The sequence below is a fragment of the Thermobia domestica genome, chromosome 9, assembly GCF_964235325.1.
Source record: "Thermobia domestica chromosome 9, izTheDome1.hap1.1, whole genome shotgun sequence".
NCBI classification, from domain to species: Eukaryota; Metazoa; Arthropoda; class Insecta; order Zygentoma; family Lepismatidae; genus Thermobia; species Thermobia domestica.
Genome location: NC_137462.1, coordinates 261,118,372 through 261,124,463, shown reverse-complemented (window position 1 = coordinate 261,124,463; position 6,092 = coordinate 261,118,372).

The window sequence follows — 6,092 nt, the reverse complement described above, 5'->3', positions numbered from 1 at the left end:
CAGACCATGACAAACATGTGCAGTTGCTTCTGAAGTACATAGTAAGTGTGGAAGAAATCATTTTGTCACAGCAAGTGTTGAAATGTCTTCCACCTTCACTCTTCTTGCTGGTCTTGTGGCTAGCGCGTCTGCCTTTGCAGCACGTGGTCAAAGGTTCTATTCCCGCCGGAAGAGGGCTAAAATTTGAACGCATTACAGTGGTCCGGATTCCGCTTAAACTGGAAGATCACATCTTATATAGCCTTGGCGCCGAGGGGCGCTAAGCTGCAACAAACTTACGAACAACAAAACAAAACAAAAACCGGTCCCACCATATTCTGCGATGGTTGCTAAAGTGTGTAAACAGTAATGTTAATGTAATTCTTAATATTTCGCGCAGTCTATCAGCGTTACTGCACGGTTTCTATACATTATAGCCTTTAAGGGGCCCTATAAGATGATCGGATACGCTGTGGGTTCTTTAAGATTATTCAGTCACTGAAGAAAGTGGTTATGGGATGCAAACAGGCAGAGTGAATGTGTACATACGAGGGCAATTCAAGAACTTAAAAAAAAAAAAACTCCGTTTGGGCATGTGCGAGAAATGGCCGGGAAGAGCGACGTCAGTCGACGGTGAGCAGTACTTCAGTAGACAGTGAGCAGTGGAAAAAGAAGGTTGCGTTACAGTTCACACGTCCGCTATAACAATTGAAAATAAACGCTCCAATAGAAAAACATGCTAAATGTGAGTGCGAAAAAAACTTTTAGCAGCTGCGATTCATCGCGAACTGTGCTGTATTTACAGACCAAACGTGATGAGTGAAGGTGTCGCATGTGAATGTCTCGCAAGCACCGCTGGACGTACTCAAAACCTTTTGAAGCAGTTCCACTGATGTTTTTGATCACCTTCCCTATAGCCCAGATTTGGCGCCGAGCAACTACCTCTTCAGGTACATGAAACAGTACCTTGCGTCGGACCATTTCGACAATGACATTGCGCTTCAACAATGCTGTTAGCGGGTTACTTCGTTCCAAGGCGGGAGATCTGTTTGCAGAAGGAATTTCAAATCTTATTATGAAACGTAATGATAGGTGCCTCAATTTGAATAGTGAATACGTTGAAACGTAATGTAATATTGGATTTTTTTTTTATTTTATTTTATTTTTTTAATTGACCTCGTACAGTGTGGCAAGCTAGACAGTCTGATTCAATACCATCTTAGAAGTGTTTGGAAATGCTTCACGATATTCAGTTTTCATTAAGGTATCTGGTGTATTATTTTTTTAAAATATAAGGTCATCATATATACGATGAATGGAAGAAATAACTGGTTTTGTGCAAGTATTATATCAGTTCCTCTATACGTGTAAATTCAATTGTGTACGAAAAGTGAAGAACTGTGACTTAAGTGGTTGAGCACCGACATAAAAACTGATGGACTATATAGGTGTTCAGAAATGACACATTTCTTTTTTTTAGTTTAACCTCCCACGTTTGTGGCCTTTAAGCTAAAGAAGATGTAGGATTAATGAAAGTGATGATGTAAATTGAACCATGAATCATGTTCATCAGAGGCACATGCGCTAGCAGCTAGATCAATGGGCAGGGCTATATAGCGTGAACACTATCAGACTAGAGTTAAGCTTAAAAGGGTCTTCTTTCCCCGCTAATTTTTCCAAGCCAGTTCCCTTGGGTGTGGTTTCACTATTTAGTACATAGATACAATGGGAATCTCTTTAATTCATTCATGGGCGTCACTAATTAAATGACGAGGCATTTGGCTAAGACAACGTTTTCATTAAGTTTTTCCTGAAAAATTCAGGTTTTGAAAATTTACAATAGAAATTCAATAAAAAGCATCAAATATTGAACGAACAAAAAAAAAAAATTCAAAAAACATACGAGGGACCCCCTCCCCCCCAAAAAAAAGGATTGACAGAGCACCGCCGTTCCTAGGCGTAGTAGAGAGTTCTCCCGCTAGGTGGGTCTAGTAGAGAGTTTCCCCAATTTAGTAGAGAGTTGTGCAAGCGGCGTTTGCGTAGGAGATTAACATTTTTTTAATTTTTTTTTTATTTATTTTTATTTATTTATTTAAAGAAGAAAATTAATATATTGGATGTATCCAATATATTAAAGAATATACATAAAAAATACATAAGCATATTAAATTATAAAATAACAATATACAAAATATTAATGAAATAAAATAAAAGAATAAGAAAAATAACTGCTACAGAAATTAACAAGTAAATTTTCTACTTATAAGTGCTATTACTTCTCTAAAGGAAATCGGACTTCCTGATTCCCTTTATTGGTAGAGTTTAACGTACCCGGTATTCAGAGATGACAGGACTTCGGACTTCCAGAAGTCATGTCTATCTCACAGTGTCGGATAACTTAATTCAATGCACTTATTTCAATATTGCGATTATTTTTTGTATTTTTTATGCAAAGAATAAAAAAGAAAATGGCTCACATAAGCAAATGCTTGTGTGTGAGCCTGATTCTCGTGTTTTATTTATTTTCTTATCGTAACATATGAGGTTTATTCTTACTTTTAACTAACAATAGTTTTTTTAAACACTTTTTAATTCTTTTAACCATTGTAAAATTAACCTTTTATATGTTTTGAAATTACTTTCTTCTTTGATTCGGAGTGGGAGTTCATTATAGATCTTCGATGCTCTGTAATATGTTTGGTGTTGAGTTATAGATTTAGTCGTTGCTCTAATTTCTAAATTTTTGTTTGCCACATTTCTGGTTATATACGCATGTTTTATTACTTCCCAATTGTTTCTGTTCTTTTTAACATATATTAATACCTTCTGCAAATATAATTTTGAAAGTGGTAATACTGAGAATTGGTCATAGATTCTATCTAGTCTACTCTCAAGTCCCTTTTTTAAACATATTCTTACAATATTATTTTGCTGAACAATCAGAGGTTTTAAATGAGTCGGGTAAGCAGCTCCCCAAATTAATATACCATATGTAAGTATACTATTTACAAGAGCATAATATACAGTTCGTAATATTTTTATGCTTACAATGTTTCGTAATTGAACAAATTTATATAATAATTTTCTTAGTATCGTGGCGATATGTGTAATATGAGAAGACCATTTTAGATGCTTGTCAATAAATATACCTAAGTATTTGACTTTATTTTCACTAATAAGAGGACTACAGTTACATTTTTCAATATTTTGACAATGATGCAATTTAAGTGACATGTTTTCTGGCTGTCCTGTTAAAGTTGGTGAAAAAGTTATATACCTGGTTTTTTCAGCATTTAATACTAACTGATTATTATCAAGCCATTGTTTTACTTTCTTCATTTCTGCTTCAGTTTTTTAAAATACATCTGTCCATGTTTTACCAGTAAATATAAGTGAGGTGTCATCAGCAAATGATTGTATATGCCCGTCCATTTTTAAATTACACAAATCATTTATATAAATTAAAAATAATATTGGGCCTAATACAGTTCCTTGAGGGACTCCTTGTTTTACATATAAATAATTGCTTTGAAAATTACCTATTTGGACGGCCTGTTTTCTGTCTTTAAAATAACTGTTAAACCAAGATAGCGATATACCCCTTATTCCACATCTTTCTAGTTTATTTAAGAGAATTTTGTGTGATATTGTGTCGAATGCTTTAGCTAGGTCTAGGAAAACTGCAATTACTTTTTCAGCTTTATCAACATTTTTACAAACAATCTCTGTTAAATTGTATACTGCATCTGATGTACTTTTACCTTTTTGAAATCCATATTGATTTGAAGAAAAGAATTTATTTTGTTCAAGAAAATTAACTAATCTTCTCTTCATACATTTTTTTAACAGTTTAGCACAGTTACTGAGGATTGATATAGGTCTATAGTTATTAGGATCAGCCTTTGATCCTTTTTTATATATAGGTTTTATTACAGCAGTCTTAAAATCATCAGGAAATACACCTGTTTCTGAGCTTAGGTTAAAGATATACATTTGATTGTATTATTGTTTTTCTCAACTGTTCTCGTTTGCCATCCGCGAAAAGGTTATGGCAGATTCAAAGGAGCAAAGAGTGTGTTTGAAATTTTGCTTCCTACTTGGAAAATCGGAAACTAAAACTTACCAAATGCTTCAACGGGGTTTCAAGAAGAATACTATGAACAGTACGCAATTTTTTGGGTGGTTTGGACGCCCATGAATGACCTTTAGCTTGCTTCAATTTTCAAATTTTTTCCTTTTCAAGTTAAGCTTTTATCTGATTGAGCTTTTTGATATTAAGAGGCCATCTTATGTTGCGGATAGATCCTCTCATTTGTAAAAATATGTCTATACGATTAGAGACATATAATCTTATGATCGGATCGGAGCTGCCACCAAATATTGTTTGTCGAAAAATAAAAAAAGAACGTTACTTATATTATTGTATGTAATACAGACATCTGTCTGTCAGTGCTCTAAGACTCTTCCTGTCCCCAATGGACAAAGTTTTCGACAAACTTTTAGAAAAAAAAAATACAATATAGTAAATTTATATTCAAGCTCGTATCTTAAAACAAAATAAGTAATGTCTAGGGTAATTAATTAATAATCTAGCCTTAGATCTCAGGATCTTATCTACATATGAAATCATAACACTCGAGTCACCTCTAATATATTTTATTCAATAAATATTAAGATATGAATAAGAATTTCTCCTTAGTTAAAAGTAATGGAGAGATACCTGTTGCGTATTCTCTTCTCTAATCTCTAAAATCTTCTTTAGTTTTAGAATTCTCTATTAAGCTGAGGTTTTCTCTAATTATATGCCTGTGACTGACAGAAGAGTTAGACCTCATTAAAAGCGTTCTCTGTTTACCTTAACTTATAAAGGACATTGTCTCACTACATCAAAAGTTCTGGCCTGTTACCCTATTTCGTGTACTCCTTTAAATAGGAGATGCACTAGAAGGATAATTATCTAAATAATTTATAAGGATAGATAAGAAAGAAATAAAGAGTTCGCCTTAAATTAGCGAAACATCCTTAAATAAATCTGACAGGTGAAGGTTAGATCAGAGCTATACTCCCTTAAATAGACGTGATTAAAAAAGAAAAGAAAAGTAAAAACTCATATCAGTAGTCTCTCACGAGTTTACATCAAGGGATCGAACCCAGGATATATCAAGGGATCGAACCCAGGAACTGAGTTTAGAGTATTCATAGCAACCTAATGCAAGAGGAACAAAATACTTTTAAAACAGACCAAAACCGTATACAGCTTCAGTTTTGAATACGTATTCTAATATCCTAAAATCAGGGAGTTACTAATCTAATGCCATATCCACCTAAATATGGAATGTAGCACTTCAGGGATCAAATCCTGTCCCTATTCTATAGGGCCTAATTCCCTAGCATAATTTATTTCTTGAATCTGTACAGGAATTACTCTCTAAGTCCCTTCTTCTCACAGCAGCTCATTTTAGTTCAAGTAAGAAGTCCCTTTAAAATTGAAAACCTACAAGAAGGTAGAACCTAATATGGCTCAGCCTTCTACCGAGGAACCCCTATAACCGGAGAACTTAATGTGTCCTAGAAAGACCTCTGCATTACTCCCCTCTCAAACCAAATTCACTCGCTCTTATATACTGTTGAGAGAATTTTTAAAAAAAGTTAAAGAAACTATGGGACAAAGAACTCCCAAACGAAGTTTTTTAAAAAAAAGACTTGCTAACGTAAGTGTTTCCATCTACTTAACTGAAATTTTATAGAGGCAAAAAATGTTTTTTAGAATATATGATATATGCTACATTAGATACATAATATTACACAAATAATACATAAATAATCAAATTGTAAATACACCTAACATATAATATTAAACTAAGAATAAATAATATTAACTAGATCTGGCCAATTTCCCCCACTTATATAATATAGAAATTTTACATAGTAATACAATTATATTGAGTTGAATTTCAGTTTAGCGTCCCTTTCAGCAGCGAGGCTATGTGAGACGTGGACCTACTGATTAACGTGGAATCCGAACCACATGAGCTCCCGCCGGGATTCGAACCCGGGTCTCCCGCGCCAAAGGCGCGTACGCTAACCGCTTAGCCACGGATGAGCTCACAATT